Source organism: Mesoplodon bidens (assembly GCF_964165515.1).
Source record: "Mesoplodon bidens genome assembly, chromosome: 12".
NCBI lineage: Eukaryota > Metazoa > Chordata > Mammalia > Artiodactyla > Ziphiidae > Mesoplodon > Mesoplodon bidens.
Window position 1 is genome coordinate 83543070 of NC_138168.1, and position 26181 is coordinate 83569250.

Consider the following 26181-nt stretch of genomic DNA (forward strand, 5'->3'; position numbering starts at 1 on the left):
AGGGAAATGTATGGGGGGCGGGGGAGGACACATGGGAGAAGGCAATTTTAAGGTGTGTTGCAAAATAAATCTCTGGTACCTCCTAATGTTTCTGATCACAATATGCTTCACTTTTATGGTTGTTAATGGTTTTCATATTCTCCCTTTGATAGATCCTTCCCACGGCCATTAAAACTTTCACTCTTCTTCAACTTCGTTCCACATCTACTGTGTGATTATATGGAATTCATGACCATGGGTGCTTCTCCATCACAGAAGATGAGAAGTCAGGAGTAAGAGAGAAGGCACCCTACCTGAGCTCTTCCTTCCTAACCCCTCCTGGCCACTAGAGATATTTGCTGTTCAACCCAACCAGCGCATCCTGAGACCTGCTGTGGCTGGACACGCTGGAAGCTGAGGCAACAAAGAGGAATAAGAGCTGACCCCCATCCTCAGGCAGCTCTCAGTCCGAGAGGAGAGACAGACACACCAAAAGACTTTGTGGTGGCCACTTTGTTCAGTGACTGTAAGAAAACACCATGGCACCAGCCATGACCGCCTCTAACAGTTCCAGCAGCCACTCACATTTTCCTATGAAAACCAACTTATCCACCCTTCCCAGGCTTCCATCAGAAACCATTTCAAATAGCAACCAGAATTCTCACACACTGCTGGTGAGAATACAAAATAGAATGGCCAATTTTGAAACCGCTGTGCAATATCTTTAAAAATTAGGGCCTCCCTGGTGGCGCAGTGGTTGAGAGTCCGCCTGCCGATGCAGGGGATACGGGTTCGTGCCCCGGTCTGGGAGGATCCCACATGCCGCGGAGCGGCTGGGCCCGTGAGCCATGGCCGCTGGGCCTGCGCGTCCAGAGCCTGTGCTCCGCAACGGGAGAGGCCACAGCAGTGAGAGGCCCACATACCGCAAAAAGAAAAAAAAAAAAAATTAAATATACACTTACCATATGACCTAGCAATACTACTCCTAGATTTGTACCCAATAGAAATGAAAACTTACGGCCATACAAACACCTATACCTAAATGTTCATAGCAGATGTATTCATTACAACTAACATTGGAAACAACTTAAACATCCATCAACTGTTGATAAGACAAATTCTGGTACGTTCATAAATCAAATACTACTCATGAACAAAAAAGAACTACTGATACATACAAAAACATGGATGAAAGAAAACACACAGAGTTTCAAGAAAAAAATTAGTAAGATGTATAAATGATTTTAGGTTTGAAATCTTTGGGTGTTCAAAAAATACATGAATAGTTCAGAGTTTGTTCCTAAATGTTGAAACCAAGAACTTCCTCTTTTGAGAACCAGAACAGCATCAGAATAATGACCAATAATACAGGTAAACTCAACTAGATCGTAGGTAAGTCCAGGTTAACTTTATGACTGATGTTGATGGCGTTTTCCTAAAATCAATGACAGGCCCACACACTGATAGGCTATTTTAAGGAGGCCAGACCAGCGCCTACCAAATTATAAAATTAATTCATGCTACAATGTTAATGTGATACTGATCCTGGGTGTTTTAGAAACAACCCAAATTAGGGTTGACTTCCAAGCCTTTGCCTCTATAAATAATATCCATGACAGCAAAGAACCAAGGCATTAGAAGACCTGGACCAAAGACTTTCACTTCCCTTTTTCTCTGATCAATATAATTTCAAGCAAAAGTCAACAACCCACACTGCTGAAAGATGGAATTTTGTTTAGTTTTTTCAAATGTCTGGATCGATCTGGATACTTCAGCTGACGCAGCTTCACTTAGTCTTGGGAGGCAGATACAGAGGGGCTTTCCATGGACTTGGCCTGGCAAGTATCCAGCTGGGGGTGGGGTTCTAGTTCCTTTTGTATCTCCCTTGGGGAAGACATAGGAGTTTAAGAGGAACTGAATTCCTGTTCTTCAACAGAATCATAAAACAACAAGCAAGTCCACTTTCTAAACAAAAAAGAACTTTCAAGAAGGAAATTTTCAGATGTTACTATTTTCCCATGTTGCAAGACACAAGTATCTTTGGAAAAAGGATCCACAGATCTTGCTATCACTTGAATAAGAATGGTGACTATTTCCTTTGTTCCCAAAAGAATCCCCCAAAGAATAATTACACAGTAATTAAAGAGGATCTCAAGATTTTTTTCCACTGATTTCCAATAACATCAAATATTTGCATATTTTAGCATACTCAGGGTAAAAAGAAACGATTAACCCCTGATAACAGGCGTTGGGGGCACATTTGCAGCCTTATGGGGCTTGGAAGTTATTTGAGAATAAGCCATTTTAAATCCCACCATATAAATTGAAAACTAAGCATGTCAATTTCTGTTGCCATAACCTCACCTCAAGTGACTACCCAGCTCTGAATCACCTAGTTCTCAACCCTAGAAAAGTCACTGACCTCTTTGGTTAGTTACCTCCACTATAGAGTGAAATTTAGACCGGCTCAATGTTTCTCAAACGTTTATATGGATCAGAATGACCTGGGAGATTTATTAAATGAAGATTCCTGGGCTTCTACCCCAATAACCTTATTTATTTGATCAGGGATGAAGCTCAGGAATCTGCATTCTACGCAGTTTCCTTAGGTGATTCCATGCAGGTGGTCCATGGATCTGAAACCACTCAGCTAGATGATATTTGATGTTTCTTTCCAGCTCTATTATTTTATGATAATGCCATTTACAAGCAAAGCTGCAGTTGGAATTGGTATCACTGAAGCCAATATTGCTATCAACACTTGAGCCAGAACAAAACATTTATAAAGAAATTAAAATTTTAGGGGGACTTCCCTGGTGGTCCAGTGGTAAAGAATCTGCCTTCCAATGCAGGGGACGTGGGTTCAATCCCTGGTCAGGGAACTAAGATCCCATATGCCACGGGGCAACTAAGCCCGCACGCCACAGCTACTGAGCTCATGCGCCTCAACCAGAGAGCCTGTGTGTCGCAAACTACAGAGCCCACACGCTCTGGAACCCACGCGCCACAACTAAAGAGAGAAAACCCGCACGGCACAAGTAGAGAGAAGCCCGCACACCGCAACGAAAAGATCCTGCATGCTGCAACTAAGACCCGACGCGGCCAAAAATCATAACTAAAATAAATAAATAATAAATAAATCTTTTAAAAAATATTTAGGGAAAGGACATTGAGTCCATAGCCAAAAATACTGATTAATTTTTCAGCACTTTACATTCAAACAACTAGACAACTTAAAAACACATTAAGTGTCATCATATTCAGTCTTTACAAGTGAAAGATTACTTTTAAACAGAAAATATGCATTTAGCCATAGGGATGAAAAATAACATCCTTTGCACAGTTATTTTCCTGAGAAACGTGCAAGGTTTTATATTAGATACTTAACATAGAATAAAGATCAGGATCAATCTTTACATGGGGAGACAGAGTGGCTTAAGAGCACCACACTGTCTTCAAAGACCAACTACCACCCCACCCCACCCCCATAAAAATGACCTTCCTGGCTGGAACTTGAAATTCCACAATGGAAATTTTATTCCTTTGCTTTTAACCCACGCCTATGACTCCAGCTGGTTGTAAATGTCCATGAGGGAGGTGATATACTAAACCTGGGGTGGTAAGAAGGGGCTCCCGAGCTACCACGCCCCCAGCGCCCCCCCCATGCAGACATTGACCACTGATCCTGGCACTCTTCCCTCTGAGCTGAGATGAGGCTGCAGAAGCTTCTTCAGCTCAAGGCTCAGGGCAGCTACTTCCATTTGACTAGAGTTGCCGTCAATCTTACCTGTCACTTACAATATTCGTTCAATAAACATTTATTGCACTTTACTATGTGACAGGAAGGATGCTTAGATGATCTTCTGAGAAAAGGATAAAGAAGGGTAGAAAAACATACTAAAGTCATCAAAGACAAACTCCATCCTACCTCGCAATTTTGCCAAGAGTTGGCCATGGTAAAGTTATAGATTGTGCCCACTGATTGGAAAACAGATACATAAGTTTACTATATCCACAGAGTAGAGTAATACCCAGCAGTAAAAATTTAACTACAACTACAAGCTATAACACAGGATGAATCATGAGTGATTTAAAAAAAAAAAACAGAAGAGGGAAAAAGGCTATTCCCTTTTTTTTTGAGGACGACGTGGAATGTAGAGGGAAGGATGGGAGGAAAGCACCTAAGTAGACAGAAGACATTACCAGTGTTCCATTTACTGGGTTGGGTGGTGGATCTTTAGGTATCCATTGTATTACAGTAATTAATAACATCCATGCGTGGATTAGTAATGAGACTATGGCATGAAACAAGGATTATGGCTAATCCAATTCTGTGCACTGAGGTCCATTCAGAAAGGACACATTGTAGCAACTTTGTCAAGAAAGCCATTCTAAGGATCATAAAAGTTACTGTCTACAGGCTTCTTGGACCAACGTCAGGAAACCACCTCACCACAAGAATTCTGTAAGGACAGAGAGCAATGTGGACGAGAGGCACTGCAGAAAGGGAAATCCATGAAGGTCAACTGACTGGTTTGAAAAAAAGTCTAGAAGCCAAAAAGTCTTCAGCCATTTTGATGAATCAATTCATGCTACTCATATTTTCTTTACTTTTGAAAGGAAGTTCGGAATATACCCTTAGGAGCACTTGAGTTCTAAAACTGCTGGAGTAAATAAAAGAAAATGTTACATAACTCATTCCAAAAGAACAAGAGAACTATATTAACAGATTGACAGTATTCATAGGTTAATTAGGAAATCTGTTGGTGCTGTTAAGAAATGTGGCACATTTTAATTCAGACTGACGTTCCTCAGGATATAGGTATAAGTGATGTTCATTCATTCAGTAACAGTGAGATGTCACGGAGCCTGTGAGAGACTGACGTCTGGAGAGTGCCTACAGTTAAGCAGTACGTGAGACACGTTCTGGACCACTATGGATGTTCTCTAATCAAACCTATGTCTTTGAAATTATTCAGGATGTGAAACTGTTGCACACTTGAGAAGAGATGAAAGAAAGGAGTTAAAAGAAAAGGGCCATTAAGCTGATTTGAAACTGGTTAAAAAGGAATCATCTAATCAGGTTTGTCCCATGGCTAACATTTTAAATATGGTCGCCACAGCTGTAAGGGGAGGTTAGAAAAGCCCCCTTAATTATTTAGTATGTTATCTATTGAACTGAATTTTAAAGAGTCAGATAAAAGAATAGATAACTGGCCGGAGTACTGAAAACATTTCTATACAGCTACCTAAAAACTGAGAGCTGGCTTTCAGAATGGTTGCATCTTTTCTTTCTTTTAGTTTTACTGGGACATAATTGACATACAGCACCGTGTAAGTTTAAGGTGCACGGCATACTGATCTGACTTATATACATCGTGAAATGATGACCACAATAGGTTTAGCGAACATCCATCATCTCATAGAGCTAGGGAGACACACAAGTAAGAGGGGAGCTGGAGCTACCTGACCCCAAAGCCCAGGCCCTCCATTATCAGGCCAACAGGTATCAGAGGAAGAGCAGCCCCCACAGAGAAGCTTCTAGTTGGATGGTGCCGCCACACTGGGGAGAAGAGCCCTGCACGACGGGCAGTATGTTGATTTGTGCTGGGTTCCCTGTGTGTACTGTGGCCCCTGCCTTCAGCTGAGCTGGCATCCCCATGTCTCAGATCTCCGCTTTGCCTCTTGAGACCCTAGAACTCTCGCCTCCTGCTCAGGAGCAAGAGGCATCTTGATCCCCTGTGGAAGAAGAGAAGGGACTGTGCTGGGAGGGTTCTCACTGCTTCAGAGAAAGACTTTCAACCAATCCTGGTTTTGTCCACACCCGCACCTCCAGGAAGTTGCTGCAAACTCCAATCTCTGAGGCTTCCTCGGGTGGCTCAACTCAGCGTGCGTCTGGTTTCTTCCTTGGCCAGCCCACGTCTGCAAAATCAGTGACCGCTAGACTTAGAGCCAGCAAAACGTGGTTACTTATAGCCTGCGTCCTCCCCTGTTTTTTTGTCCTGTGAGCCTAGGCCTTTTCTCTGCCTTTATTATCATTTTAATGCAATTTTCAGAGGAAGTGGCAACAAAACACATTTGTTCCATCTGTCACGCTTAACAGGCTCTTCTGAAACAAAAACATGTTCGTGGACAAGAAAAATGTGCGCCTAAGCCCTTATGTGATCTAAGAGCTTTACACAGAGTGTGCTTGGAACATGCAAAAACTTCAGGCCCCACCATCTCTGACTGTAAACAGGTGAGCTGTGTCCTCACTGCAGACATTTGTTTCAAAGCTGACCCCCTACAGTTATGCAGTCTCATTTCGAGCTCGGAGAAAGAAAAGTGAGAAAAGCCAGCCAGCCATCCTCAACTGTTCCTGTCTCCAGTAACAAGGCCATCATTTGAGCAAGAGTTAGACCATTTGTCACAAAGCTTAGCCACTGTTATTTTAGGGTGAGACTATGAAATGGTGCAGCCTACTAAATTGTACCATTGCCAGAGCTCTGGACACTTTGTAACTTCTCAGTTTTGAAACTGTAAAACAGAGGGAGAATATTCCACTTGTAAAGGAAATGGATGTGATTTCTTGCCCTAGTCCTTTAATACCACAACTAAGTTAACCAAACCAGTTGTCCAGGCTGTGTTTCTGCAGCCCAAAGGGACAGCTGAGCTAATTTCTGACAATAACTGGATGAGCAGTTGCCTCATTTGACCCAGCTCCCTGGTGTGGGCACTAAGATGACTGGGCAATATGAGACTGGATCAGCAGATAAACACAAACCTAAATTCCTGTGTGTTCCCTCATGCCCACCAGAAAAGAAAACCTGTAACAAAAGCAATTTCATAAGACGCCACCTTCGTTGCTTCGCCCCATGTGGGATACCCTCAGAGAACCTTGTCCTGAGAGCTTCTTTGTCCATTCCCCAATCCTTCCTTCAATTGCTACTGTAAGACCTACACCATATGATTTCCCAAAGAACATTTATATAAATTACAATAAAAAACAGGAATAAAATGTGAAGATGTTCCAGAAATTTTTAATGTGCTTTCTTGTAACAGATCTTACGCATGCTTGCTGCTTTGCAATATTTTCACTGGAGAACAGAGAAAGCCCACCTCTCAGAGCCCCACAGGTGAAAGGAAAAGTCACAAATGGATTTCATCACTGGCATTCATCTCAGATATAAAAAAAGAAATGAGTAAAGATGCCCCACATCATCTGTCATCATGGAAATTCAAATTAAAGCAACAAGATACCACTACACACCTATTAGAATGGCAAAAATCCAAAACACTGACAATACTAAATGCTGGTAAGGATGAAGAGCAACAGGAACTCCCATTCATTGCTGGTGGGAATGCAAAGTGTACAGTCACTCTGGAAAACAGTTTGGCAGTTTCTTACAAGGCTACACATACTCTTACCATATGATACAGCAATCACACTCCTTGGTATGTACCTAAATGAAGTTAAACTTATGCCTACACCAAAACCTGCACATAGATGCTTATAACAGCTTTATTCATAATTGCCAAAACTTGGAAGTAACAGAAATGTCTTTCAGGAAGTGAATGGATAAATAAACTGTGGTACATCCAGAAAATGGAGTATCATTCACCACTACAAAAAAAGAAATGAACTCTCAGGCCATAAAAAGACATGTGGGGAAACTTAAATACATATTACTAAGTGAAAGAAGCCAACCTGAAAAGACTACATACTGTATGATTCCAACTATATGACATTCTGGAAAAGGCAAAACTATGGAGATAGTAAATAGATAAATAAGATTAGTGGCTGCCAGGGTTTGGTTGGAGGGAGGAATGAATAGGAGTACAGAGGATTCTTAGGGCAGTGAAACAATTCTGTATGATACTACAATGGTAGATACATGTCATTTTATAATGGCCAAGACCTACAAAACCCACAGAATGAATAACACCAAGAGTGAACCCTAATGGAAACTATGAACTTGGGGAGATAATGACCTGTCGATATAAGTTCATCAGTTGTTAAGAAATGTACCGGTCTTGATCGTGGGGAGGCTCTGCTCGTGTCGGGGCAGGGAGTATATGGGAAATCTGTACCTTCTGCTCAACTTTGCTGTGAGCTTAAAAGTAGTCTAAAAAAATAAAGTCTTTTTTTCTGTGAGTGAATTCATCTCACCACAGTGACCAGGTTCCATCCACAGAATTTGGCCAAGCTTGGTCTCCTTTTCCCCATCCTAGGAAGAGAGATCATCACTCTTCAGACTTTTGAAAAGAAAGGAAAGAAAGGACGGAAGGAAAGAAGGGAGGAAATAAGGAAGAGAGGGAGAGAGAAATCTCACCAACAGAGGGCTGAGAAACCGGGATGGGTGGCAACTAGTTATTACTGTATTCGTTTCCTATTGCTGCCTAACAAATTAGCACAAACGTAGTGGCTTCAAACAAAACACATTTATGATGTCACAGTTTCTCTATGTCAGGAGTATGCCAAGGCATAGTTGGTTCTTCTGTTCAGGGTCCAAGAAGGTTGCAATCAAGATGTCAACTGGGCTACATTTCATCAGAGGCTCGACTGGGGAAAGATTTATGTCCAAGTACCCCCAGGTTGCTGGCAGAATTAGTCTCCTTGAGGCTGTAGAATTCATAGGCACTTCTTTCTTCGAAGTGAGAAGAAAGAGTGTCTGACCTCAGGGAGGGTCCCAGACCCTTCTTTAAGGGCTTTTGCCTGATTAAGTCAGGCCCACCCAGGGTAATCTTTGTTTTTAACTCAAGATCAACTGATTCGGGACTTTCATTAAAAATCTGTTCATCTTTGCCATGTAATATAACCACAGCTCATCTCCTTTGCCACATTGTATAGACCAGAAGCTAGTCTCAGTTTCCATGAACACTCAAGGGCAGGGGATTATGCAAAGATGTGACTCACTGGGAATCACCTTATGGTATGTTCACCACAGTTACTCCATATTTTCTTAAGCAGAAAATAAAGGGAGCAGTCGTGAAGGATTTTTTACTTAGGTCAGCCTCTTCGGTTTATGAATCATCTCCTCATTAAACTATAAAAAGAACAGATTAATTAATTTAGGGCCTGGTTAGGATAGGGAGTCTCTCCTAATCTTTGGCCAAGAAATGCCTTCAACTATGTTCATTTGAAAAGAGGTGCAAAACATAGTAAACGCTCTGGCTGCCTTTTGACTGTCAGTCACACGACCCAGTGGAAAATGGCTGGACAACATATTTCTGAGATGAACAGGGGACATATTTTAAAATGAGTCACGTACTTTTCTTTTCACCTTTCCAAGTGCATACTCCCTAGCCTGCTCCACTTGAAGCATCTGTCTGCCTGGAGGATAGTTAGAATTTGGTACCAAAAGAATGCCAAGACAGAGACCATGGCTTATGACATGCACTAGGGATTCTTCTGCAAGAAAATAACCATAAAGAATAGGCTATTGTCTCAGGAAAGGATTGTCTGTATTCCTTAACTTCCCCTGTTAGGCATCAGGGGCAGTTTGGCAGCTTGGAGTTGTAGAAGAGAGGCCCTGAGCTGAGGGAGAATGGACCTTCCTTGGAGCCTGAGAAGTGGGAGGAGGAGGCCCGCAGCAGGCTGGATGGAGAATGCCGCTGAGACCATCCCAAGTCAGGGGGTAGAGCTAGCCAGGTGAAGCTGCCCCCCACCACAAACATCACTGAACACCGAGGGCAAGCTGCTGCCAGCTGCAGCAGGGCCACCGCCCTTTTGCCAGAGGAAGCAAAGATATTAGTTCCAAAGACCCCAACTCTTCCCAGCTGCTCTAAGACAGAACGAGGCATGTGTCCACTTATATACCTGGACATTACCTTAAAAAGAAAAGAAGGAAAAGGGGAGGCTGAGGGCCTCCCTCAGTGGTTAAGAATCTGCCTGCCAGTGCAGGGGACACGGGTTCGAGCCCTGGTCCGGGAAGATCCCACATGTCGCAGACCAACTAAGCCCGTGCACCACAACTACTGAGCCTGCGCTCTAGAGCCCACGAGCCACAACTATGGAGCCTGTGGGCCTAGAGCCCATGCTCCACAACAAAGAGAAGCCACCGCAATGAGAAGCCTGCACACCGCAACGAAGAGTAGCCCCCGCTCGCCACAACTAGAGAAAGCCCGCGCGCAGCAGGGAAGACCCAATGCAGCCAAAAATAAAATAAATAAATTTCTAAAAAAACAAAGGGGGAGGCTGAGAAATTGACCACATGGAAAGAATGATCTCATTTTATATAAAACAATAAGCCCATAAAACAACACTGTATATCTTCTATCAGTATAATTGTATACATGTAAGGTTATAGAAATGTCTGAATATATATATATATAGTTTATATATATATAGTTTGATATATATAGTTTTTATATACATATAGTTTGATATATATATAGTTTATCTATATATCAAACTCAGGAGGAAAGGGGCTGGGCCTGAGAACAGGATGAGGGTGCAACGTTACCAAATACAGATTTCAGAATTATGTATGTAATCAGAGTTTATTGTACAAAAAGAATCATTTGGGAATTTTTTTTAAATACACATTCTCTGGCCCTACCCTAGACCTTCTGAATCTGGCTCTGCAGGTAGGGGACCAGGTTTCTACATTTTAAGAGGTATCTCAGATGATTTTGAGGCAGAGAGAGACCAACACCCATCTGCAGAGCTGCATTTTGGAATTGCTGCAAATGATTTTGTTTGTTCCAACACTGATTAACTAATCTTTGTCAATAACAGGCATGAGGTTTGAGTTATATCTGAACAATCTCAAGATCTGCCAAAGCAGAAAAACGCCTGCTTCCAACTCCAACAGTGAAAACCTTCTCCACTAGAATGTGAACACTATGAGAGCTGGGGTTTTATCTCTTCTACTCACTGCACTGCGGGAGCCTAGAACAGGACCTGTCACACCGAAGGCCCTCGATTAATACACGATGAATGAATGGACGAGTGATGAGCCTACAAACATGTCCACATCCCTAACAAACGAAACAGCCAAATGGACCAGGAGATCCAACATGTCATCAAAACTTTAAGGAGTTCATTTCATTCCCTTTTTTCTCAGCTCAAACACAAATAAAACAGCTTCTCCTTCTAAAGCAGCTGGGCCTCAGGGGCAGCCTCCTTTCTCTCCAGTGATAACCTGGCACTCTGCCACACGCACCACAAAGAAACATCAACCGAGCTTCGAAAATCCTTGCAGAGCCGCATTTTTACTGAGGACTTTAAAGGAGTCCCCAAAGGGAGCCTCACATGACATACAAGGAGCAAACTCCCCCCAAACCCCATTTCCCTATTTCTCCTCCGGAAGTCTTCACCCTGCACACCCGCTGCCACCAACCGCGCATCCCTCTCCCAGCGCCGGCCGCCCGCATCCCGACAGCCTGCACTGGCCCAATGCCTCCCTCTCCTCTCCCTTCACTCCACCTCCTCTGGCCTTCCTGGCCTTTTTCACTCTTCAGAGAGTATTAACTTCATAGTCTTGTAAGTTACAGTATTAAATTCACACTCCTCATACAATTGACGCCCTAAGAGCCCTGGAGTTCTCCCTTCACCTACTTCCCAGATCAGCTGGAGAAAGGTCTAGGAATGGGGCATTACAGAAAAAAAAAAACTTCCCAAAGACAAGAGGCATGCAAAGGCTACACATTCTTTGAAATTAGTTAGATAGTTCAACACAAGATGAAGAATCTAACTCATCTTCAAGACCTGGGAAGTTCACTCTACTTTCTCTGGTCACCACACCTGCTTGACAGTCCACCAGGACTCTATCTCAATGCCAATGTCATTATTCTGCACTTATTATTATGTTGTCTGCAGTTGCTCCAAGTGTGTTTCATTCATGTGTGTGTGTGTGTGTGTGTGGTGTTCCTCCCTCCAGGGAGATTATAAGATTCTTGAGGGCAGACACTTTGTCTTTTTATGTCTTTTAGATTCCTTCCACAGCTAATTTCCACATATTTGCAGATTAGATGCTGGATAAATATTTGCTAATTTTCTAAAGGGCTTCAGGTAACACTTCCGCCTTTCTCTTCCAGAAAGAATATGCCTGGGGAGTAAAAAGGCAACCAAGTCATCTCTGAATACAAAGGACAACTGTGTATGTAAATATATGATAGGAATAGTCATTCAAACATGAAATTGATCCTGGAGGACTCATAAAATAAACTGTAGGTGATCTGAACGTCTCCTGTGGATTACCAGCCAATTAATTCTACTGACACTGTAAAAGGAAGGTTTATATTAAAGTAGGTTTTGAAAGTAGATGATGCTAAGTCATTGCCCACTATCTACTTTCTCCTAATGTGAGAAGTGTGTCTGGCTACTGGGCCAGAGCTGTCTCCATGGCTATGCCCTGTTGTAGGTGGATAAACCCCAGCTGGAAGGGATTATGCCTAAGGAGCCCAGATTCAGAGAATTTGCCTTTTCCCTCTAGCCCCCAAAATACCTGAGAAAGAGCTACCAGAGGGGGAGGAGGAGATCAGTGTGGCATAAAAGGAGATCTTAGCAGGGGTTTTAGGATCATTAGTACCAAATGGTGCAAAATAGTCAAATGCAAGAAAGTAGGTCAGTGGAAAAGATAGACTCTCAGTGAAAATCATATGTGCTTTTCCACCCTGATGCAAAGCTATTCCTCAGGGTCGCAGCAAATGTTGCTGTTGTTGTTGCAAGTACTGTCTGAAATGTAAAGGGGCAGCAAATAGCTGCGCAGGCCAGCAAGAGCGGCCAGGACTCTCCGGCCCTCCAAGCAGTGTCAAGTGCAGTTCACGCAGAGCAAAATTAATGCTGGAAACGAGAGACAAAGTTCACTTATGAGCAACTGTTTAATGGGCAATTACCTCTTTTCTTTCATTTCTTTTTCCTTTTTTTTCCCCCTAGTGTTAAGGTACAGTAGGCAGTAGAGGATATGAAGGAGACTGCAGTTTTACTTAGCCTGGCAAAGAAGGCAGCTTTTATGCATTTTCTGAGGTGTGTATAATTACAGGTGCAGTTAATGTGCTTAAGAGCTTAGGGGAAGCAATTGTAGATGAAAGATAACTTCCTAACAGACAGCTTTATTACAGGCGGGCCGGCCGCCTCTCAGCTCCGGAATTACGCACGCTTCTCCCTACTTCCCATCCTTCTTGTCCTCGAGGTGCTGAGCTCTGTAAAGACGATGGAACCTGTGGAAATATTTGGCAGGGAGTGATGCTGGGCCCTGAGACTTACACATATGCTTATTACAGGTCCTCAAATCTCATGGAACTCACTGATTAAGGGAAGCCCTTCTGGCAGGCTATGCCCAAAGACCCTAATAATACCTTACGGATACCTTACTGAAAAGTGACACCAAGAAAACACACATAATTTCAAGAACACAGACGAGAAGCTCCATTCAAGGCATTTTTAAGTGAAGATGAGATTTCAGTAGTAGCATCAACCAGATAAGCCTGTTGAACTGGGTGCCAGTCAGAGCCCTGCTGAAGGCCAGCTGAAGTCCCCCAATCCTTCTCCATCGGGCTAGACTACCAAGTAAGGAACACCTCCTCTACCAAGGGTGACTGGCCCAGAATCAGGGGGAAGGAATCAAGGAGATACTTAAGGAAAACACGATGTGGCTCAATTCTTTCACAGGGCAGATATGGAGATCAAGTCAAAGCGAAGGAAGAATGAAAGGGAAATGAAAAGCCAGAAAGAGAGGGGGAAACATGAGGGAGAAGAAAGTCAGCCAACGAGGCAGCCTCCTCTCCCTGCCTCTGTCTCTCTTTCTCTTTCTCTCTCTTTCTCCCCATCTTTCCCCGTCTCTGTGTCTGTGTTTCTCTCCCTCGCTTACACACACACACACACACACACACTGAGAGAGATATGCCGAAACAGTCACATAACTGGGACAAAAGACACTTGGATACAAAGAACAATACACTGAGACACAGATATAAAGATACACTGAGAAAAGCTACAACTTGAACTACGTCTGCCCTTTAAAGACTGAGTCAGACAGACTATCATTTTTTTAAAAAATGTTAATGCCAGTTGTATTCTTGTGAATGTAAGCACAATTAATGATATCATCTCTTGGTACTCACTACATGTTCTGGCTGACCTGGAACTAAGAACACCCTGTCCCTTCCACACAGGTCTGGGAGAAGCAATGGCCCAAGGCCTAGACTACATGTGACACTTTATAGCCTATATTTTCCAGTGCCTTTCTTACAATTACTCTAACTTTCTGGAGAAGCAGAAAGAAAGTCTAATGCATGACTCATTTTCTTCGTCTTTTACCTTGTTCCTCACTTAACTAAGGCCCGCTGACATGGCTTTTTCTTTGTATGCCTCCCCTCAAAAACAGCTGTCCTTTATAGTCAACAATACTTTATTATACACTTCAAAGCTTCTAGGCAACTAGATCTTAATTGTGCCCACCACAAAAAAAGAAATGAGAATTATGCGATGGAGCTGTTAGCTAACCTTATGGTGGTAATCATATTGCGATACATAAATGTATTAAATCAACATGTTGTACACCTTAAACTTACTCAATGTTATGTCAGTTGTATTTCAGTTTTTATAATACTGTTTTCACAAAGAATCCAACACTCCCTCCCTTCAATACCAGCACCCCTGTGCCACAATTTTTCCACTCTTGAAACACTGTACTGGGTTAAGCATTGTGAACAAAAAAGATCTAGGATGATGCTGTTCGCATTGCTTACCCCAGGACTACAGAGGAACCAACGAATACTGTCGTTCTACTTTTCCACTCAATGTTATCTCATGGTCCAAAATGGCTGCCGGACCTCCAGCCATCATGTCCACATGGAAAAGCTAAGAGGGACCTCCCCCAGATGAGTCAGCTCTCCTTAAGTAGCCTTCTTGGAAGTTTCCTTCCAACTTTCTATATGGTAAATATATATAGGGTCAAAACTTAGCCATATGATCATATCTGACTACAAGGGACACCAGTCTGGCCTTTTACTGAGTGTATTGCTACCACAAGTAAAATTAGGATTCTGCTTTTAAGGAAGAAGGGAAATTTGGATATTTGGAAAATAACTGATTAAATCACGCTTTACCTAGAGCATAAATGAAATAGTTTCATTCAATGAACAAACGTTCTTTGAGTGTCACGCTGTGCCAGCTCCCTTCTGGCCCTCTGGGATCCCTCATATCCTGACCCTGAGAGACCTGGCACACAGGCTATTCCACACAGCCCCGTGCTTGTGATGGGCAACCACATCTCACCTCAGTCTTCCCTTGGAAGATATTCAGTTCCTATGTCCCCAAACTCCAGGGTACACCCGTCAAGCCCTGTGAGTGATTCTCATGAAGCACCACCCCAACATAGCTAGAGGTGCGGAGAAGTCCCTGCATGGCAGGTTGGGGACACAGCACACTGACCTTCTCTCCAAACAATACCTCACTATCAGCCTTTGGCCTCTGCGATGGCTTTGAACTACATTTTCCAGAATTCCCTTCCCTGTATGGTTCTGGGCTAGGGTTGGCCACATGACACAACCTGCACAAGATATAGAAGGTGGAAATGAAGCGGCAGCCATCATTTCTGTGTCCTGAAAGCGCCCAGCTGTGCACGTAGGCAGCTCTCTGAGCTGCTCTCTCCCTAGCTGCCGCGGGGCGACAGCCACATGTGCAGCTTCTCCAGTTCCCAGGAGATCCCGGTTGGCTTCTCTGAGTCGTGGGCCAAGTGGGCATGCTGCTCCATAGCAGAGGGCGCCTGCTTTTCCTGCTTTTCCTGAGCTGGAGCTGGGGAGCCAGACGCCTGGGCCGGTTTGGCAGGATTCAGTTTTCCTTCGGGGTCCCTGTTCATCCCGAGGGTTTCATTTTCTCTTGGTTCTCATCCACGTCCACACTTCAACAACTGCCGGTCCAGCGGATCCTCCGCATCATCAGGCACAACGGCAGATAAGGGGCAAGAGCAAGCAGGGGCCACCTCAGCAGCTGCCACAGCTGCATGACATCTAGCCCGCCACGCACCCCTAAATCCTTCACAGAAGTTCTGCTCCTCTGAACGACCCCTGACCAAGACACCTCCCAATTAATTTCCCCTCCCCTTGTGCAGCTTGAAGCAGGTGGGCAGTGGGCCAATGCTGGCAGGACCTGTATGTTCACACTCCCTTTGCAAGTCCTACCTGGGTGATCTAGCACCTCACTTTAGAATGTGGGTGCACATGACAACTGATGTTTGTTCTCGGCCTTTGGGGCCTCAGCTGAAACTCAGAGATGAAAGAATGTTAAACACAATCCTTCCCATGTGCTAACTGATAGATGACAGGTTAGATCTAGATTGACAGATACATAGATATTCAATACATCCCTGGAGCTTCTCTATCATACTGTCCTGAGAACTCAGGCCACAGGGCTACCTAAGAGTCACAGAGAATAATAATGAGGTCCTTGCCGTTACAAACTCCCTTGGTTCAGATCTTATTATGGGAAATATGAGACAAACCCACCACTTTATGCTAATCTCCCCCTACACTGAGAAATATAATACTATAATACTAAGTATAAAAACATTCCAAACATGATTCAATTAAACTTTAAACATTATTTTTAATTTTAAAAAATGGAATTCGGGCTTCCCTGGTGGCGCAGTGGTTGAGAGTCTGCCTGCCGATGCAGGAGACACGGGTTCGTGCCCCGTTCTGGGAAGATCCCACATGCCGCGGAGCGGCTGGGCCCGTGAGCCATGGCCGCTGAGCCTGCGCGTCCGGAGCCTGTGCTCCGCAACGGGAGAGGCCACAACAGTGAGAGGCCCGCATACCGCAAAAAAAAAAAAAAAAAAAAAAAAATGGAATTCATTCTTGGAATGTTTTTTCCTACCAATATGTTAACATTTAGATATTCACCTTACTTTAAAAAATTATTTGTTTAATAAATTTGAGTACTTTTATAGATTAAATTGCATTTTCTTTTGGGGGATTTTGCTATTTAATTTTACAATTTAATTTTAAGTACATAGGATGCCTGTAGTATAACAGTATGTAAAATGCTTCTTGTTTTGGAAATTAAGTAAATATTTAAAGATTATCTTGACAAAAGCATATGCCCAACAAAACAGCATTTCCCAAGTTGAGTTTTATAGAATAGAATACTAAAAAGTGTTAATTAAACCAACAAACAATTTTTCTTCGTCAAGTAGATTTGGAATACATTGTGTTAAATTGGTTTCTTTACTTCAAAACTCATCAGTGAGTTTGTATGCTGACATGCTTAACCTCACCAAAAAGAGGTGTAAGATGCAGGATTTTCCAAATTTATTTACCAATGGAAACGTTTTTGGTAAAATATCTTGAGGAACCAGAATACTAAGGAACACACTTTGGGAAAGTGTCACAGGGAAGTTATACAATATCTCAAAATAAGTGATAACTTTTAAATATATTTCTATTATGTTATACATACAAGTTTTAAGTCATAAACTGGCCATATGTCTTGACTATGATTTATTGAAATCACTATTTCATCATGACATCTCCATATTATTACTCCAGTCATACAGAATAGTAACAGTACCTAAGCACATTCTAAGATTATGCATAAATAACTAATTTGAGGGGGTTTCACTTCTCATAATACAGTAATTTGTACAGAGCTTACTGACAGTAATATGATTTTGGACTTTATTTACCAAATATTTCTCTCTAACCTAAATGATATTATAAGACAGGGGTTCAACACTGACACATAAGAAACAGTAGTAATAATTCTATTTCTAGCTATAAGATGGAATAAACAACCTGAAAACCCTCCACTTTAAAAATGCTCTCAAATGCAGATGAAGTATAGCAAATATTCTTTAAGGTGCACAGCTGAACTTACAATAAAGTAAAGGAACTCCTCAAGGGCTAGAAAAGAACAAGGAATTAGAAATCAGAAAGTTAAGGTCATCTGTGTTGGAGCAGGTGTTGCTCCAACCAAACCAAGAGGCTTGGGTTATAATGTCTCACAGGCATAGACAATGAGACCTTAGCCCCAGCAAGACTGAAAGTTAGAACTGAGACCCCTAAATGAAGCCAAGACTTTCAAATGACTACATTCCCAATGAAAGGATGAATTGGGGGGCAGGGGGAAATTCATCCATTGGCCCAGAGAAACATCAAGGAAGCTTTAAATAATTGACCCGAGTTTTGGCTGGAAAAAGACTATGCTGAGAATCTGCAACAATGGACGTGCTCTCACTCCAGTTTTTGGGTTAAATTTATAGGTTCGCATGATCCAGAAACCTTCATGTCAAGAAATTAAGATGAAAATGTTTCCAAAATGCTAACATCTTTAAGGTGTCTGGCAGAAGCAAACTCAAAACTACCCTGAAGGAGTGCATCCCAAATTCAGGCCACAGAGAAATTCACAGATAACCCCACCAACGATATGCACATAATCTAGAATTTAAAGATATTTGAGGAACTAATCCATTATGGGGGGAAAAGGTCAACAAGCACAAAAGAACAGCATCATTATTCCCCCAAGAACTTTATTTTATTTATTTATTTTTAAACATCTTTATTGGAGTATAATTGCTTTACAATGTTGTGTTAGTTTCTGCTTTATAACAAAGTGAATCAGCTATGCATACACATATATTCCCATATCTCCTCCCTCTTGCGTCTCCCTCTCACCCTCTCTATCCCACCCCTCTAGGTGGTCACAAAGCACTGAGCTGATCGCCCTGTATGCTGCGGCTGCTTCCCACTAGTTATCTATTTCACATTTGGTAGTGTATAATATGTCCAAGCCACTGTCTCAATTTGTCCTAGCTTACCCTTCCCCCTCCCCATGTCCTCAAGTCCATTCTCTACATCTGTGTCTTTATCCTGACCTGCCTCTAGGTTCTTCAGAACCATTTGTTGTTGTTGTTTTTTAGATTCCATATATATGTGTTAGCATACAGTATTCGTTTTTCTCTTTCTGACTTACTTCACTCTGTATGACAGACTCTAGGTCCATCCACCTCACTACAAATAACTCAATTTCGTTTCTTTTTATGGCTGAGTAATATTCCATTGTATATATGTGCCACTTCTTCTTTATCCATTCATCTGTTGGTGGACACTTAGGTTGCTTCCATGTCCTGGCTATTGCAAATAGAGCTGCAATGAACATTTTGGTACATGACTCTTTTTGAATTATGGTTTTCTCAGGGTATATGCCCAGTAGTGGGATTGCTGGGTTGTATGGTAGTTCTATTTTTAGTTTTTTAATGAACCTCCATACTGTTCTCCACAGTGGCTGTATCAATTTACATTCCCACCAACAGTGCAAGAGGGTTCCCTTTTCGCCACACCCTCTCCAGCATTTATTGTTTGTAGATTTTTTGATGGTGGCCATTCTGACTGGTGTGAGGTAATACTTCATTGTAGTTTTGATTTGTATTTCTCTAATGATTAGTGATGTTGAGCATTCTTTCATGTGTTTGTTGGCAATCTGTATATCTTCTTTGGAGAAATGTCTATTTAGGTCTTCTGCGCATTTTTGGATTGGGTTGTTTGTTTTTCTGATATTGAGCTGCATGAGCTGCTTGTAAATTTTGGAGATTAATTCTCTGTTAGTTGCTTCATTTGCAAATATTTTCTCCCATTCTGAGGGTTGTCTTTTCGTCTTGTTTATGGCTTCCTTTGCTGTGCAAAAGCAAATACTTGAAAAAAAATACAATTAAAGTGTTATTCAGCAAGGAAAGAAATTGAACATAGAAAGATTGAGATGCAAGAAAGTTGAGCAAAGATATTAGTAAATATGTGGGTATTTATAAAGAAACTCATATAAAGCAGTGATAATAATGACATATGGGGCGAAAATAAGGTAAAACTAAAATACTGGACATAAATATCATGAAAGATGAGAGGGGTAATTGAAGTTAAAACAGTCTAAGGTATTTATTAGTCAAGTATTAAGTTATTAGTCAGGAAGTATGTAAATATAATACTTAACATGAATATTAAGTATCATGTTACATTGTTAACCAGTAAAGCAATAAGGTAATCAGCAACAAAAATATGAATAAGATACCTAGCTTCCAAAGGAATTGAGGTGTAGGGAGGAAGAAAATTAAGAAAACTAAATTAACCAAAAAAGTGTTAGATAGGAAAGTGAAAGCAAAGAAAAATAAAAGGGCAAGTAAAAAATAAAAGTAAATCTTTAATCACAATAGATATAGATCTACCAGGTAAAAGAAAGTTTCTCAGATAACTTTTTAAAAATCAAAATCTGGGGACTCCCCTGGAGGTCCAGTGGTTAAGACTTCGCCTTCCAAGTGAAGGCAAAGGGGGTGTGGGTTTAATCCCTGGTCAGGGAGCTAAGATCCCACATGCCTTGTGGCCAAGAAACCAAATATAAAACAGAAGCAATATTGTAACAAATTCAATAAAGACTTTAAAAAATGGTCCACATCAAAAAAAATTAAATTAAATTTTAAAAAATCAAAATCTGGCTAAATATGTTTTTATGATAGTTATGCTTAGAACATAATATTACAGAATGGTTAGAAATATAAGAATAGAGAAAGGATATACCAGAAAAACACAAACCAAATGAAAGCTGGTACAGCTACATAAAATGAGACAAAACAAACTTCAAATCAAAAGGCATTCACAGGTGAAAATATGGTCGCTATATTGTGATAAAGGAAAAGTTTACCAGAAAGATACTATAATGATAGACTATATTTATTTAATAACATGGCTTCAAAATATACAGAATTATTTAAATTATAATGAGAGACAAACTAATTCACAAACATTGTGGGTGAATCTAGCACGTCTCTGAATGCTTGAGCAGAATAAAAAGTGAAAAGATATAGAAGATCTTTAGAGAAGGCTGGAGAGGAAAGCTAGAGAACAACACAATTACCAAGAAAAAAAATATATGTGGGCTTCCCTGGTGGTGCAGTGGTTGGGAGTCCGCCTGCCGATGCAGGGGACACGGGTTCGTGCCCCGGTCCGGGAAGATACCACATGCCGCGGAGCGGCTGGGCCCGTGAGCCATGGCTGCTGTGCCTGCGCGTCCGGAGCCTGTGCTCCACAATGGGAGAGGCCACAGCAGTGAGAGGCCCGCGTACCGCAAAAAAAAAAAAAAAAAATATATATATATATATATATATATAGGTTTAGATGAGGTCATGAGGGTGGTGCCCGTGACACAACTAGCATTCTATAAGACGAGAAAGACACAGGGGGGAGAAGGGGAGGGTGGGACGAATTGAAAGAGCAGCACTGACAATATACACTACCATGTGTAAAAAGAGATAGCTGGGGGAAGCTGCTGTACAGCACAGGGAGCTCAGCTCACTGCTCTGTGATGAGCTAGAGGGGTGGGATGGGGAGTGGGGTGGGAGGGAGGCTCAAAAGGGAGGGGATATATGTGTACATATAGGTGACTCACTTTGTTCTACGGCAGAAAGTAACACAACATTGTAAAGCAATTATACTCCAGTAAAAAAAAAAAAAAAAAAAAAAAAAAATATATATATATATATATATATATATATAGGTTTAGATGAGGTCATGAGGGTGGTGCCCGTGACACAACTAGCATTCTATAAGACGAGAAAGACACAGGGGGGAGAAGGGGAGGGTGGGACGAATTGAAAGAGCAGCACTGACAATATACACTACCATGTGTAAAAAGAGATAGCTGGGGGAAGCTGCTGTACAGCACAGGGAGCTCAGCTCACTGCTCTGTGATGAGCTAGAGGGGTGGGATGGGGAGTGGGGTGGGAGGGAGGCTCAAAAGGGAGGGGATATATGTGTACATATAGCTGACTCACTTTGTTCTACGGCAGAAAGTAACACAACATTGTAAAGCAATTATACTCCAGTAAAAAAAAAAAAAAAAAAAAAAAAAAAAAAATATATATATATATATATATATATATAGGTTTAGATGAGGTCATGAGGGTGGTGCCCGTGACACAACTAGCATTCTATAAGACGAGAAAGACACAGGGGGGAGAAGGGGAGGGTGGGACGAATTGAAAGAGCAGCACTGACAATATACACTACCATGTGTAAAAAGAGATAGCTGGGGGAAGCTGCTGTACAGCACAGGGAGCTCAGCTCACTGCTCTGTGATGAGCTAGAGGGGTGGGATGGGGAGTGGGGTGGGAGGGAGGCTCAAAAGGGAGGGGATATATGTGTACATATAGCTGACTCACTTTGTTCTACGGCAGAAAGTAACACAACATTGTAAAGCAATTATACTCCAGTAAAAAAAAGAAGAGAAGAGAAAGAAACCAGAGGCTTTTCTCTATGTGCCGTGTGTGAACACGGCAAGCAGACAGCTGTCTGCAAAGCAGGACGAGAGCTCTTACCAGACACCCAATCTGCTAGCACCTTGATCTTGGACTTCCCAGCCTCTAGCACGGTGAGAAATGCATGTTGGCTGTTTAGGAACCCAGTCTATAGTATCTGTCGCAGCAACCGGAGCTGGCTAAGACAGTAATCTAACTAAGACAAAAATGTACTGGGATTCTGAGGTTCTCTTCTGACTCTACGCAGCATGTGTCAGACTTTCATTAGAAGCGTCACGGTCTGTTCAGGATACCCGATTAGAGACAAGGAAGGAGAACGCTGGAGAGCTACAGTAAAGGAAAAAAGGACACACGAAAATTTTAGAAGATAACTACTTAAATTCAAACCAGTGGCCGTGAGCTTATACAGGTTTACAATTAAAGGGGCTAAGATGAGCATTCATTTACACTTTAGAAAGAGATAATAGGATATGGTAAGAGTATTCTCACTAAACAGTGAGTTTCACTGAGGTAAGCTCAGGTACAAGGGAGAGAATTTAAAGTAACGTTACAGAAATGTCTCTCAGAAGCGAAGAGGTCATGTACAGTTGGATTCATGGTATCCTTGGAAACTGGGCCACTCTCTCCACCTCTCAGGAGCCCCATGGCTTTCAGCCGCTTCCGATCTGCATGCCTGCTCCCTTCTCCTCTCCCTGAAGACCACTTCCTACGTGCATCTATCAGCCTGCCAAGTCCCCAAGACAGCCACTCCAGACGCTAAGTCTACATGGCCTGCACACAGGCGGCAGTCTCTCTCATTTTCATAATTTCAAGTTACAGAAAAGAGCCAAGCCATACAAGACCTAAGTCCCCAGACAGCATGGAGCCAGGAGCCTACTACCCCTCTGGATCATCCAAGGCCAGGAGAAGTGGCTAATACTATGGGGGCATGGCCTTTTACAGCAGGAAAGCCTGTGGGCAGAGAAGCCATAACAGAACTACCCTATACAATGAGAACGACTCTACTCAATTTCCAACTGAGTAGAAGAAAACAAGGATATAATTTGTAAGAGGAAACATTAAGGTTGATAAATAAGAGCTTATCAAGTGGAGGAATTGTGATCTCTTGGATATTCATTCAACAGGTGTTTATTAAACACCATGGGCCAAGAACTGAACCGACCCATGTGAAACAAAGGCATGAAGCTCCATCTACAAAGAACTCTCAAGGTAATGGAGTACGTTATTAAGAAAAGCTGTGCCGTTTGCTTCTCTAGAAAATTTAAAGAGTGATCCTTCTGGAGAACTTTGAATACAGTAGAGCCCAAGGCACTCACACTATTCTTGGATGTCCTCTAGATGATACCCAGCCCTTGCTTGCACGATACTCTATGTGTTAGCTTTAGGTTTCTTGTTACTTCTGGGAATATCCACTTCATCTTAGGAAGTCTCTTGTAAAAGGGAGCTAGAAATGAGTCAATCACCTTTGCGTTTTGTTGTGTTTTTTTAAATCAAGTTCAGGTACTCTCAAGTCAGTTTTCTCTTCCAGCATACAGAGACCCAGGATTTACCAGCACATGGAATCAAAAGTAGACAGGTGTCTCCAGCGTGAGGCTGCATTGTTACCACTATGGCCATGTGTTCTGCAGACACAGTGTTGGTGGGCTTAGACAGTAGCCCCTTGCTCTGGGCTGCTCAGAGAACATCACAAACGTATTAGTCCTGATGCACTACTACATTCCTACAAGGAAATAAAATACTATTCCCTGGTGGGAAAGTTAAAGCTCGGTAAGAGTACTTAACCCGCTGCACAGAATTAGCGATGAGAGAACACTGAGCCCCTAATTCCCAGTCTCATGTGGGAAACAGAAAACCCACAGCCCAGCAGTTGGAACTCTCCAGGCACGATCCCAGAATCACCTGTTTCTAATTATCCCTGTTTGTGTGATGAGTTCCTGATTAGGGTCAGAGTCAGGAGAACAGAACCAGGAGCAAGCAGAAGTCATAAATTTTCTTTAAAGGGCCTGCAGGGCACTCGGGGCCAGTCCTGCAGGACCCCCAGCGATGACAGTCCCTTCTCCACGGATAAGCGAGTCTGCCTTGGAGGCACCTCCAGACAGCATTAGCCAGAACCAGACTCACTTGGGCCTCAGGTTCTTGGCCATGGAAATCCCTCCAGGTGGCTTTTTTGCTTGTCATGTCTCTTTGACTGGCTGAGAGCAGTTAAGGGAGCTCAGTGGGGAAAGATAACTGGGGCTTAATACAAATTCACTAGGGCTTTGGGGCATCAGCCTGCTGAAGTGGGAAACCCGATCTAACCCCAGCCCGCAATGGCTCCCTTCCAAGGAGGTTTCGTTACCAAAAGCAGCAGAAGAGCCACTTTCTAACAGGGCTCCTATATAGTCCAGCCCTGCCTGGGGGCCTGAGGTCAGCGGTGTAAGGACCCCTGGACAGAGGCTTGGGTGAAGTACCACGTGCTTTTCCATGAGAAAGGCCCTCCTCAGAGTCAGTGGTTTTGAGTATGACTTTATTTCCACTGTTCTGTTCCTAGAACTCGTCACTGTCAGGGATTTTTCCCCCAAAATAAATGGATCAAACTGGATGCAGCATTACATCAAATGAAGTCCATCGACCTTTCTAATTTTTTTTCTAAGAACAGATAATGTGCATCTGGCCAACCACCTTTCTACCCAGGAAGGTCAGTAAAAGTGCCCTGAAACTCTACCATGTTGCGGTACCACCGTATATTTTACACTTGTTACCTGTGGGACTTTGGGAAAATTACATAATTTAAGTAAGCCTGTTTCCCCATCTGTAATGTAAGCAAGCATGGCATCACTCCGTGTCATGGTTGTAAAGATTAAACGAGAAAATGTAACCATTTGGCCACCATCATAGTAATAATTGTTTCAAGTGAAGAATCATCAACCAAGATGCTAAAATTAGTGGCTGAAAGTATGATAAGAAACAGGATATATACATAGTCTTAAAGAATCTACATCACGTGCCTTCTGATAAACAGGACTGAGAACACATCAGCACAACCGCCCACCAAAATCTCATACCCTGAGTCTAGTCACGTGGAAACACCAGACAAACCCAAACAAGAGATAGACTACATGCAACTGGCCTGTATTCTTCAAAAATGTCAAAGTTGTAGGAGTAGGCAGAATAATCCTCCCACCCTCCCCCTCAAAAGACCTGGAAATTGTGAACAGGTTACCTTGCATGGCCAAAGGGTCTTTCAAGGTGTAGAGATTATCCTGGATGAACCAGGTGGGCCCAATCTAATCACATGGGGCCTGAAAGCAGAGACTGCCCTCCCCAGCTGTGGTCAGATGTGACGAAAGAAACATCAGTGGTGCAACCATTTGAGAGAGACTCAACCCAACTGGGTATTGCTGGCTTTGAAGACAAGGAAGGGACCACACTCCCAAGGAATGCAGGAAGCGTCTAGACACTGGAAGAGGCGAGAAAACAAGTTATCCCTTAGAGCCTCCAGAAAGGAGCACAGCCCTGGTGACACCTTAATTTTAGCCCAGTGAGACTATGTCAGACTTCTGACCTACACAACTATAAGACAATACACTTGTGTTGTTAAAGCCGCTAATTTCATGGTAAACTGTTAGAGCAGAGTGGAAAACTTAATACAGTCGTGAAAGAAAACAAAGAATGAGGATCTGCTGCAGCATAAAGGAAACTAAAGAGGCATGAAAAATACATGCAATATATGATCCTGGATTGAATCCTGGACCAAAAATAGAATACTGGTTGTACAGTTGAAAACTCTGAGTGAGATCTGTAGTGTAGATAGTATTATTGTATCAGTGTTAATTTTCTGATTGGGGTCATCGTGTTAATCATGGAAGAGAATGATCTTGTTTTAGGAAATACATACTGAAGAATTTAAAGGGGCATCATATCTGCAACTTATCAAGTGTTTCAGAAAAAATATGTGTGTGTGAGAAATATAGATGATAGATAGATAATAGATAGA